This window comes from Carlito syrichta, unplaced genomic scaffold (assembly GCF_000164805.1).
Source record: "Carlito syrichta isolate Samal-C Ts95f unplaced genomic scaffold, Tarsius_syrichta-2.0.1 Scaffold316420, whole genome shotgun sequence".
Taxonomy (NCBI): Eukaryota; Metazoa; Chordata; class Mammalia; order Primates; family Tarsiidae; genus Carlito; species Carlito syrichta.
In genome coordinates, this window is record NW_007260516.1 from 69,079 (window position 1) to 82,578 (window position 13,500).

At 36.9% G+C, this 13,500-nt stretch overlaps 1 protein-coding gene across 1 annotated transcript in view; it reads left to right on the forward strand.

Annotated features, from left to right (window-relative positions):
* The window catches only part of RORB (RAR related orphan receptor B), a 198,352-nt gene that overhangs the window by 888 nt on the left and 183,964 nt on the right, over nucleotides 1-13,500 (forward strand). The gene's annotated exons all lie outside the window — the stretch shown is intronic.

Sequence of the window (13,500 nt, forward strand, 5' to 3'; positions counted from 1 at the left end):
TGAGAAAGTTCAGGGGGCGGGGGGCGGGAGGGGCAGGCTACTTGCGGCGGGGGAGCCACTGGCTCCGGCTCTTTTGTCAGATAAAGGGCGGTAGTGGAAAGAGGTGCCGGGTGCGCCCCCCGGCCGGGATCGTCGCCGCGGGCGGTGACGACCTCGGGACCCTGGGGCGAACTGGCGTTTGCGGGAAGGCGCGCCGCGGACTTGAGCGTTCCACCTGTTCTGGCGGCACTCTGGGCCGCCCGGGTGGGTGGCCGGTGGGCTTTGGGGGGTCACTTCGACTCTTCTCCTGCCGTGACGGCGACTTTTAGGTTTCCTGCCTGCTGGGTCCGGCCACAACTTTACTCTTTTTACTGAAGAGCCCGACGGGTGGCTGCCTCACCTGAGGACCTGTGCATGCCTCTTGGCTCCCCAACCCCCCCCACCCGGTCCCCTAGTCTCTCTTCCTGGCCACACCGAGGTTCCTTGAGGTCTCTTCTTTACCCGTCACACGTTCCCCCGGCTTCGGGCACCAAAAAGTTGGAAACGTCCAGCTCCGGGCGTTCCTGCATCCCGCACTCCGGGAGAGGCGGTCGAGGGAGGAAGCACTGGCGAGAGTTGGGATGCAATCACTCGTCTCTTGGCACCTAGCGGTGGTTCCTCTGCCACCTACTCCCCCATACCTCCAGAGGAGCACCTTAGGGGGCAGAGGGCCTCACCCCCACCCCTGCCGGCACACAGTGATCCCTGAGCCCGGACTCAAGGGCAGAGACTGGGTTAGCCGACTGGACACCGGGATGTGGCAGGAAAGGAAATGGAGAAGGAACGGAGGAGAGCTGTCGGGGATTTAGGAGGTGGGGGTGGGGGGTGCGGTGGAGAGGTGAGTGACTGTAGATAAGAAACAAGGGCGTCCTGGGGGGGACGATCTTGACTGACCCGCGCGCTGCGAGTGGGGCGTCGTGCGTGCGCTCCGGCTCCAGCTGATTGTTCTGGGTTCGGCTTGGTTACATGCTCCGCTGTTCAAAGTATTTCAAGAAACTACACTTGGGCAATTGGCGGATATAAAGCCTTCACTTAGTAAGAGATCCCCCGTTTTTTTCTCTTCTGTCCCATCTCCCCACCCCATCCGCTCTCCCTTCGGTTTTCCCTGCCCCGGTCTGGGGCTACCAACCTGTCCTTTCTCCTCTCTGCTCCCAACTTTCCCCCTTATGGCTGGGTCCATACTTTCCAAAAAAGTCCTAAACTTCTAGCCACCTCGCGGAACCGGCACTAGGACCTAGGGCATAAAAGCCTCTCACTCTCCTTACGTTTTAGAACGGAGAATGGCAGGGCGGGAGTGAGTTGTCGCTTGAGCGCGCCGTTCCTGAAGAAGCAATTTGTAGATGACTGTCCAGGTTTGCCCTGGCGGTCGATTCTGGGACCCCGGGAGCTCGAAGAATTGAAAGCTAGGCGCTGGTCCTCATGCTCACCTTGAGAGAGCCAGTTTAAGCCCACATCCCCGTGCCAGAGGCAGGCAACCTCCCCACAATGCCAAGGACCGCGTCTTCTAGCTTGAGGCAGCTCTCGGGTGGCCTTGGGTGGGAGGTGGCGGGCGAAGAGGCAGCAGTCAGGTCTCCCTGCAGCCCTTCCTGGCTCTCCTTCCCTGACCCCTGGTGTCTTTCCTTAGCGCCCCCTCGCACTTCCTGCGGACAGTGCCCTCCTGCATTATCAGAGGTTGTTCATTAAGGACGGGAGTGAGAAAAGATCCAGGCTACTCAGACGTCTTGTGGGAGTTGGGGTTGAACTTGAGTGTGAACTTGAGAAGTGAAAGCGGGAAACGAATCAGCTTTCGCTTGTGCAGAGCTGGTAAGCGGCCTATGTTGAAAGAAGGGGCGGTTTTTAAACTGGGCTTTACAGTGGGCCCACTCCGTCGTGTCTGTCTCTCTCTCTCTCTCTCTCTCTCTCTCTCTCTCTCTCTCTCTCTCTCTCTCTCACACACACACACACACACACACACACACACACACACGCACACACACCTCATTCCCAGGTGGTCCCAGTCAGCGCCTGGGCTCCACAGTTTGCAGCTGGCAACTGTCCTGGGTCAGGGCACTTTGCGTCGCGACGCAAACGGGGTCTAGGATTGAGTGGTCTCCCTCCGGGCCAATCCAGCAAACCTGTCCCTGCCCCCGCCTAGGGCATTTAAGAGACTCCATCCCCAGGGTAGTCCGGGGTAAGAAAGGGGTTAAGAGGCTCTGCTCTTTGAGGTCCGAGTCCAGCCCCACAACTAAACTGAGACCGGACACAGCTCGGTGGATTACCCTGACCTGGGGCGGAGGAGGTTGCGTTTGGTGGCGCAGAAAGCATTTCACCCTTTGTCTGCGAGAGGGTACCACAGGAGTTCTAGAGAGGCTTCTTCGTAGATTGCACGTTGAAAGGAGTAACTTCTGAGGGCGGAGGGGAGGAGTTTAATTGGGTCCATCAATAGGTGAGAAAGGAGTGAGCCGAGGTGTGGGTTTCAGGGCTCCTTTCTGAAAGATCTGTCAGCTGTTCGTAACACTGGGGCACCGAAGTGGTCTGATTTTTCAGTCTTGCCTCCGCAGAAGACCCTGCTTCCAAAAACAGGAGCACAGATGTCGTGGCAATCAATAGGTGATTGTCGCTAGGGCGGATTAGCAATCTGGTTTTATGCTTGCTATAAACAAGGATGAGGTTTGGCTTTTCTAAAGTCCAGTTTTCATCTATTATTTGCAGGTGACTAACTGCAAATAATAATTTTTACTAACTGCTAAACTTTCGAAAGGAGGAAGCTTGCTCACAGAGGTATGGCAACCCTTCGAAGTATGGAGCTCCGAAGGTACTGCTGGCAGGGCCTTTAGATTTTCTAGACAAGTTCTCACTCTCCATTTTCTCCACAGGTTCCAATTAAATATTTCTAACCAACATTCCACTTCCCATAATTAAAAAATAAACAGACCATTGCTGGAAGGACAGCTCTGTCAGTAGTCCATTAATAATTGCTCATTAAGTAATCATCAGTAAGCTGTCTTTATTCCAAGAAAAGTCATCATTCAAACCGTTTAAATAAAAATCCCAAAGCTATTGTTCAAGTATTGTTGAAAAACATGTAGCCAAAAAAGTATCCTGGTCCATGGTTACATCTAGTGACTCTCTCCTTCATGGGTGAATTTGTAACAAGTACCTATTTGTGGCACAGAGTGCTTGACAGGTTTCTGAGATAGGCGTTAGTACCACCAAGGCTTTTACTTTTCTGTATTTTTGGATACTCAGGAATTGTAAAAACATGGCGGAAATGTAAAAGAAGAAATTTTAAGCACCAAGCTTAATAAAAATGAGGGATGCAAGATTTAAACTCCTTTGTTTTCATTTTTAAATGATCATAGAAGTTCTTGGATTTTCTATCAACAACAATATAGTTTTTACTCATTAGAAAATCCTTAAAAAGTGGATTTTTGCATCATTATTAAAGTGATTTTATGTGCTAGTTTAATATAAATAACATTAATACTCTTAACCAAATACGAGTATTAACATTTACTTATTGTGGTAACAATTTAGTAAATACTAAACTATTAATAGCCTTGAAAACAACTATTCAGGTGTGCACAGTATTTGCATAGATTATATTAAATTTAATTGTTTCCAAGTCAGGAAACCTAATTTTAATAGCAACAAATATTTTATAGCACAAAAAAATATAAAGTTTCAGCGTTGGTCTTCATGAAAATGACATTTGAACCTTGTTGATAATGCTTATCTTTTTCCTAAAGGTAGCATGTACAGAATTGTAACCAGGATTTTAAAATTATTTAAATGATAAAATGATAAAGGAAGTTTTTCTACACAAAAAGACAAGTAAGTCATTTTTTTTTTCAGCTATGACTTCACATTTTATAAACCTGTATTCACCTTTTAGGATATAAGATGGCTTCTATTGTTTTTATACCTTTCATTACAATAGTTTTAGGAAATAAACGTGTGAATCACAGCACATTCACTAGATTTTTTTTCACTGCAATAAATAATATACTTCTAATCTGAAGTACATATTATAGCATTCAACTAATAAAGAATACTATTATTCTAGTAAATTGTGAAGTTAAAATTATGTATACGTGGGTCTTCTGGGATTCTATAAATTTACAAGTAAAGTGAGGCTTAACATTGTGAACAATAACATCAGTGGCACTGTGCTTGGCAAAATCTAAGCCTTATAGGTAAACATACTAGGCAATAAGAGAATTAATGCCAAAGTGAAGACTGTCAAATTCTGGCCAGGTTGAAACTAATCAAAGTTCATGAGCATATATGTTGCGACTGTAAAAGTTATTAGTGATTAAAGTGATTGAAAATGTTTCTCCTTCTAATAATATGAAGAGAACTTTTTAAGACTAGCCCATTTCCATATTTATTCCACAAAGACAAGAAGAAAGGTATTGGCATTAATTTAATTAACATTAACAAAACATTTTATTGTGATGTTAAGATATACAGAAAAGTAAATATCAAAAATGAAAATTGTGCTTAATAAATAGTGTAGATTTTTTTATTCTAGGTGTAGTTCTGCTGTTTCATCTATTCTTATCTAAAGGATAGAAATTAAGCAGACTAATGAAATAAATCTTTTGTGATATAATAAATGATGACCTTTGATAAAATAGGCACTCTACACAAAAAGTATTATTCCTGCAATTTTGTAATCATCTTCCAATTACAGCTTTTTGCAAATATTTATCTTACTTTGAATAGAATCTCTGACTTAACAGAATCCTTAGCAGATAATAGCAGTCTTTGGAGGCGTCTGTTGATACACACTGATACGCAATATGTATATGTATGTGCCTATAACCACCCACTCAGACAAGAAGAATGAATATTTGAGAGAGAAAATCATTCTTATCTTTGCTTTCACAATCCAGACTTCCAAACTCAAGCATATTTAGAGAAGTAGAAGCAACTTTCTAGAGCATTCAAAAGGAAGATATGAATACACGTGGTACCAGTTGCATAAAAAAGAAACTGTTAATAGCATCTATTTATAAATAATCTACACAAAACTCCATTATACTACCTAATGATAATTAGAGGGAAAGAGAATCAAAGAATTCAGGACTGCCAAATAAATAAAATATTCCCTCTCAAATTAAGCAACAAATTCATAGATAACAAGGCTTATGCCATGAATTTGAAGGATGTCTCCTTTGTAGCACAAGACAAAGGGAGCACAGAGGAATAAATATTGATTGAACTAATCATCTGATGAATAGAAATGAGATTTACCAGTGCACCAATATAATAGGCTATGTTAACTAGTTCTTTCATAGCGCATATGCTGCCCTTTCAACCCCTGACCCCGTCCATTCAATTCTTAATGAGGGAAACCACAGGTGTTATAACGGCATTTATAGTGAATCAAGCTACATATAATAGCCATGTGGTTAACTAATGGGTTGAGGGTGGATTCTTATGAAAGGAAATATTGTGATCATAGTGTCAAAAAATTATTGTGTATTTCAAACTCCTTAGAATTGTGGACTGCTCAGGTAACCTTTAAAATATATCTATGTGGTCATTAATATTTCAAGTCCCAGATTTGGTGGCTCTGTAATAAGTGCAACTTTGATAGTGCTTATCTGAGGAGCTAAAAATATTATTCAATATATAGTCTACCCACATTGTTGTACATCTTGCATAGTAAGCACTTAAAACATTTAAAAACAACACTTAGAAGGTATAATATTTAGTACTTAATATGGCATGTATTCTTCTTGGTTAGTGGTTATTTTATAAATAATTGGAAATATAGATTATAGTTATAACAATAGATTATAACTTTATAATAATAATGAGATGATACATTTTGTTTTAAAATCAAATTAGAATGTTCTTGACACAGGCATGTTCTTATAAAAGCCAAAATGAGCATGTCATTTTTGCCAAAATATGAAGTTGAAAGCTTATTCAAAAATATGCTCTTATAAAAGAGCAAAAGTAATTTTCTTTGACTTAAGCATGTTCACCTCTACATAGTAAATATTTTATTAGCTGGCTGGATATGCTGACTTTGCAAATTACTTTACTAGAATGAGTATTCATTAATGTCATTTTTTGTATGATTAGTTATTATATCATGTGGTCCTGGGTAATATTCCTTTAATTTAGAGGAATCACTAACACCAGCGGAGAAATAGCAAATTAATCCGGTTGTTTACTAAATTATGCTTTTGTTACTAGTCTATTTATATTACTTTGTTCTCAGTAAACCAAATAATGCTTAAAGAAAACTGTTATATATATTTTTTATCTCATAGTAAAGCTTTTCTCAACAAATATTTCAATAAGTTGATTTTAAATTACATATTCTTAAAATTCTAATTCAGTTGTCTAATAAAGCATCTTTCTTTTAAAGAGACATAATTTACTGAATTTCATTAGATTATGTTCATCAATCATGTGACAATAGCAGATATACAATATTTTAATATTGAATTAAAAGTACAAACACTACTCTGAATTTAGACACAGAATTAAAAAGGGAACCTTAAAAGCTTTTAAAAGAAAAATAAGTCCTTGGCATTTCTAACCAGAACTTGGCATGAAATAAATTAGCATTATTCACTGGAAAATAAAGTGGACATATTTTATTTTAATTTTCTGACCAGCTTTGTTTTGTTTCTAATATTGTCAAACACAACTGTCTCTTATTGGAAACCAACAAAGCTTGATTCTCTTTATTCTGAAAACTTTGTCAAACTCATTGATCAACTCATTTTTAGGAGCCCAAATTAAGATATACTCTGAAGTATGAGAATGAGATCATCTTCCCCAAAATGTTTCAGTTTTAATTTTAAAAGGGATAAACTCAAAGATTTCATCTTTTACAGCCAGATAGAAATGTATGTACTTCACATATTTATTTACTCAAAATTTATTGCCCTTTCACCCAAAGTACGGTACCCTGAGGATGCTTGAGTTGATATAGTACAGTCAACTGGTGCAGTAAAGCCATGATCAAAGCGAACGCAGAAGAGAAGATAGCAAGGACACAATCAGAAAGTCAGAGTAGCTCTCACAGGGGAAGTTATGTTTGATATGGCCTCTAAAGATGAGTGGAAGTCCCCCCTTGGATGAATTTGTTCATCATAAATGAGGTCTATTAAATTACTGTTAGTTGTACTTCCCAGTTGCCTTATATAGTTGGTACTATTTGAAATCGAGTTTATGGTAGAACTATCTCAAAAAGAACATAACTTGATGTAGCACAGCTACTTGTATTGTTCTCAAAACTTTTGCTAGTAAATTTATTCTCAAGTAACAATTTAAAAGAAAACTCTAAGGTAATCCTTAAAATTACAAAAAGAAATGCTAAAGTCCACAAATGTCATTGTGAGGAAGGGAGCATAATAAACTTGTTTTTTTAAAAAAAAGCATCGTGAAGGAAAAAAACATCAAAACACTTTACAATATCTTTATGCATTTGTTTTTATAAGGAATCTCTCGTTTTGTTAAGATAAGGAAATGGCTGCTATATATTGGGTTTTATTTTCTTTAATGTTTAAGCTATTATCTGGAAGTAGTGATATCTGCTCTAGAGAGCATCTTAGATTACTAGATATCAAGGAGAATAAAATCCACTGAAGTAATAGAGTATGTAGGCAGTATCTGAAGCCCAACAGTGATAGTCTTCAAACTCATTCATTCCAGAACTTCGATATAGTACTATACACTGAAAATCAAGTTATAAAATCAAAACAGCATGGTCTTCCTGACTTTTTTTTTAGCTATTCTCTTTCTTAAGCATCTTTAAGGAAGGAGAACTCTGAAGACTTTTCGTAATAAAAACTGAGTGTGAGAGGCAAATATTAGCCAGTCCATCCCAGCACTATCATTGAGTAAATTGCTGATCAGGCTGAAAAAAGTGTTCACTACAGCTCCCAGTTAAGGTCCTCATTTTGAAATGATAATTTGTTGTTTTGGTCTTATACATTATTTCTTGTGAGCTTGGTTAACGTGGGTCCCATACCAATGTCTAATCCCTTCTGAAACACCGGCAAGATCAAACTATGAGACTACAAAGCTGAAAAACGGACTCTGGGCTGGGAAGGATTCACATAAATAAATGCCACCACTTAAAATTGCAAGCAACCAAATCGTCACTCTTGGCCACAACTGTCTGCATTAACATGAACCTCGTCTTCAAATTTCTACATAGTGAGCAAGGCCACAGAGTCATACTTTTTCAATTCTAAAAAGCAGATAATTTTTTTTAAATGCTGATTATTGGCCAGAATTTTTTAGACTAAGGAATTGTACTCTTATTTTGTGTCAACATTCTGATAATATAATGGTTCACGTATTTCTTGCACCTGAAAGAATTCAAGAAGTGGATGAATGACCTCATTTCTCGAGGCTTTTATAAAAAAGTGAAAGGTTGGAAGACCACTCTAACTTTTACTAGCATTTATTAAATAGTTATTTAATAAGACAATCAATTTTCTGGACACCTCCTCCCTGACCCCTTATTGCAGCTACTCTCAGATGCTCCTATGTTATATGACACATACAACCACTTTACGTTATGTCTGGGCCAGTTTACTATTCTGGGTGATAAATGTAGACTAAACCTTTGGAGAATAGTGGTTTTACATATAACTTGAAGTGTTATCTGTAATGTGAGTCTAGGTTTTTCTCTAGTTTTTTTGGAATTACGCATAGTCTTAGCAAACACTAAACCACTATTTTTATCTTTTCATTAGAGACTGTTTAAAGACAGTCTTATTAAGCAGAATCAGAATGTGTTGTTGCCTGTAATTAACTGTGAGAACATGAAATTCAGACAGTCATACTGTTTTTATTTGCCTAAATAGTGTAATGGAAATAAGTGAAACTAGTTATTTGACAAACTATATTTAAAATGTTTCATTTCACCTGATCAAGGCATGGATCACAAAAGTGTTTCATATGGGTTTTGTAATTCTGCATTAGCGTGAAAATCTGTATTCTAAGTTTCTCAAGTAAAATTTTTATTATATAGCTTGAGCCAAAATAAACACTTAAATCATATTTTACCCTAACAGCAGTTGTTGGCTTCTATATTCCAGAATCAAACACTAAGACGGAAATTTAAAGAATTTAGATGTGCTGAGTTTCTAATGAATAACTGGCTATAATTATCATTGTCAGGTCAAATAATAAAATTATTACACAGAACATTTCCTGTTAACTTGTGCATAAGTTGTGCCTGGCACATGCAAAGGAATTAAAGACTTTTAAAGAAAGGAGAAGAAACCTTGTTCCAAATTTCCACAGTTGTTGAATATGAACAAATGCCACACAGTCTGGTAGAATAGAGGAACATTTGTTCAGGAAAAACACATCGTATCGTTAAGGTACAGTGTTTCTTGGCAATAATTTGTTTTTTTATAAAAATAAAATATTTTAAATAAATTATTTAGAATTTTTAGAATCCCAACCTATTATCTGTTTGCTCTAAAAATTAAGTTTAAGACAAACTTTATCATTATCCTTTTTTTTCTTTTAAATGCTGACTAGGTTTAATTCTAAGCACTTTTGTCTTTGCATATACATTTTCATTCTTGTGATAATAAAAAATGTTAAATACCAAAGGAACAAGGCTTTTGGAGTAAAGCTTTCCAAGGTCAGCTCAAAAATGTCAATAATAAGAGTAATAAAGAAACACTAATACCCTCCCTCTTGTGTTTTCGCTTTGTTTTGTTTACTAATGTTACTAATGATCAGTTCTGGCTGCCACCCATGTCAGAAAAAATTAAAATGTATATGATTGGTTTTAGAAAATGTTCTTTTGTAATAAGATACATTGATTCTGGATTTCTTCCCACCAAAATTTTGTATCCTCATTTTCATCAATGAGTTTTGAAAAGCTCATCTAATATGGTTGATTTGAGTGTTCATTTAGAGGCAAAGATAGCCCTTTTTCCTAAAACAATGCTTTAAAAGTATGTGACAAAGTTGTAGGTGATACTTCAATAGTAAATCAGGTAAATGTGATTCAACAAATCTTGATTACTGAGCACTTAGTGTCTAAGAAGCTATGCCCTTCAAGATAACAGTTTCAAACACAACAAACTGCTTTTCTTATAAAAGTCCTAAAGAATTCCTTAGATAGTATTTGTTTCATTTGAATTTCTCAAATGTCCAGTGTTATGTCCCTTTTTCTTAAATGAGAAAAATTTATGACTTGCCCATAATCATTTGTTAAAAGTCATTGATATCAGAATTTGATTGGAAACAAAAGCTCTGTCTCCAAATCCAGTTATATTTTTATTAATCGGTGCTGTCTTTCTTAGGTCATACTATTTTTTGCCTCCTCTGTACCCATGGTAGGTATCTCTAATCAATCATGGCATCAATACCTGCTAAGTCCAGATGCAACCTCCACCACCATTTGGCCAATATTGCTCTTAAGAGAAAACCTTTGCCCAAAACTCTCATCAGTGTTTTGACCATATATGGAAAAGAGAATAATATACTACAACTATTTATTGAGTCATAAGATCCCCTTAAAAAAACTATAGCTCTCCACAGTTTTCAATCTCCAAATACTGATAATGGCAAGTGCCAATCTCAGCAAAAATCAAAATACGTATTATGGAAAAATCTACAGATTCTCAATAGGAACTGTCTAGTCAAAATAATAACAAATTCTAAGTATAAGTGGTAAATTATTTTCTTACCATAATTGTTCCCTCAACAGTCGAAAAAATTTAATTACATAAACAAAATACATCTTTATATAAATTTCAAATGTTTGATAAAATTACATATTTATAGATATTGTTTCCCTAAGAATCTGCATCCATTTTAAGGAAGCAATTTTATGAGAAGTAGCTATAGTGACTTTTGACAACTAAATAAAAATTTCTTCGTCATTCAATAACCAACCTGTAGTTTTCGTTTGTGATATGAATGCACTCATTCGACTCTCAGCTTGTCAATTCTCTCTTCTGGTTTTTATGTCCATCAAGAGGTGGGTTATCTATCTTTGACCATAAGCATTTCAAGGAAAAAACCATGTTGAATAGCCAGCCTAGCATACCACCATTTATCCACCTGAGTTTAATTAATTTTGCCTGATTGACTGGGATTGAAACTCTCATCAACACGCTATTTATATCAAAGCCCTATTATCATCCTTCTATGTTTTGTACAAGCATAAGATATTTTCTTAAGGAGAGAACCTTGACAACATTAAGAAGGTGCCATGTCTAATTGTGCCCAGCAATATAAAGAAAAAACCAATTAAATTTGACATTAATTCTAAAGAAATGCAGAGCTCTGCTTCTCCTTAACAATGTTGCAATTTAATTTGTTTTGCGTTTTGGCTGAAACATGATATTCTTTACATCAAGCTATCATTTATATGGCTAATTTTTATGCTTTCAAATTTAAGTTCATTTGCATTTCTTTAAAGCCAAAATGATTTGTTCATTGTTATTTATTTTTCAGGCCTCTTCAGTGTAAACCGTACTGTACAAAACATAGCTTGAAACACCAACTCTACCCTGTTGTTTATTTTCCAGGACTCCAATTAATCAATCACTTTATAGAATAGTCCTGACACTCACAACTCCACTAAATTTGACCACAGATACGATTATGAAGAAAATAAACTGTGTTGGGGTGTCTTCATTTCATATTTTGCATGTATGGTGTTTAATAATATCAGGTTGGAAAATATTGTAAATTTATCTCAGGTGATGCTCTTTGTTTTCCTGCATGCAAAATGCCTTCTTTGCTTGCTCTGTTTTAGAAACAGTGGTATGTTTCTTCTTACTCACTAACTCTGTCATTCTTTGTGCTGCAGCTGCTCTTAAGGAAAATTCTGAAAACCTTTAAGAAAGCAACTATGCAAACCTGAGAGGAGACGATAGATGCAGTCTCATCTCTTTACAAATGTAATAGCAAGTTAACATTTGTAATATCTTGTCTGCATTTTGTGCTCTATAGTTCTTAATGAGCTGATGTAGCAGCCTTCTTTGCGACACACCCAGCAATCATGTGAGATAAGCAGGACAGGTACGCATAGGAATGTGCCCAGAATAGCCAAGCCAAAGGAACTCCCCCTCAAAATAAATAGAGTGGTTCTTAAACAGTTTAAAATGTAAAAAAATGCAAAAAAAATACACTTCAAAAAAATAGCCGCAAGTCAAAAGTAAAAATATATGATTTACAAACGGAGGAAATACAAATGGCAAATCAACCGTCTAAAAAAAAAAAGAGTTCAATCTCACTTGTTAAAGAATTGAAACAATGTGAGTGGCATCGTCACCTGTCAAATTATAGCAGGTGTGAAGAATTGAACACCCTCATATTCTGTAGTGGAAATTTATAGTGGTACAATCTTTGAACCTAAACCCTTAAAAATATCGTACTCTTTGGCTCAGCAATTCAACTTCTGGAAATTGTTCCAAAGAAAATAAAGTACTAGCAAGACTTTATACCTAAGGACTTGTGCTAAAGATATATTGCAGCCTCACTGTGATGTATCAGTAATTTAGGGAAACCTGTGTTGTAACGCTGTTTATGATACACTTTCATATAGTGTGTATTCACTGTGTCTATCATTACGTATTCACCATGTATTCAATACACTTCACTAGTATTAAGTGTCTAGATATCTCTGACAATGTATTTTAAGTAGTGGGGATAACATGGTAAGCAAAAAAGACACTGTCCCTGATCTCACTAAACCTAAAGACCAATAAAAAATAAATAAAATGCAAATTTGTATGTGTTATATAATTTAAATTATTTAAAATGCATAAAAGAGAAGTTAAATAAAACACACCAAAAATGTTAAAAGTCACCTTTGGATATTAATATTTTAGTTCACTTTTTCTTTATTTTTTTTCCTGTACTTTCAATATTTCCCACACAGTCCCTGTAGATTGGTTTTAAGTGTCAAAATGAATGCTCAGTTACTCAGGCATAATAGTAAGGTTGTGCTATATCTATCAATCATTGTATTTTAGCTCATTTATTTGCCTGAGGTTATCTAGTATGATGATAAGGTTAAGGTTGAAAGTTTAATGGCTCATTGAGAAAATTAACTTATTTGATATTGGCACGACTCTTTCATCCATCGCCAAACATTTATCAAGGCACTAGGCAGTATTCTAAGTATTGAACATACAAGAATGAATAGATTTCAGTCCCATGCTCTAAAAAACTTAGAGGCTAGTCTTCTTGAGAAACATATGCTATATATAATTCACAATAGATACTGACAATAGCAAGAAGAAGATGAGGAAGAAGATGAGGAGAACGAGAAGAAGGAAAGTTGTTTTTTTTAAAAAAAAAACAAAAAACTTTATTCATCATTGAGAAAAGAAGCATTCTACCTTATTAAGTTCTTTAAGAGTAGATTAATCCTGCTGCCCTTTTTGTCTCTAATGGCTCAACTTAATTTGGGAAACATGATTTCAAATGATAGAGGAAAGATCAGGATACTCATATAGAGAAATTTGTCAGCTTGCCTTCATT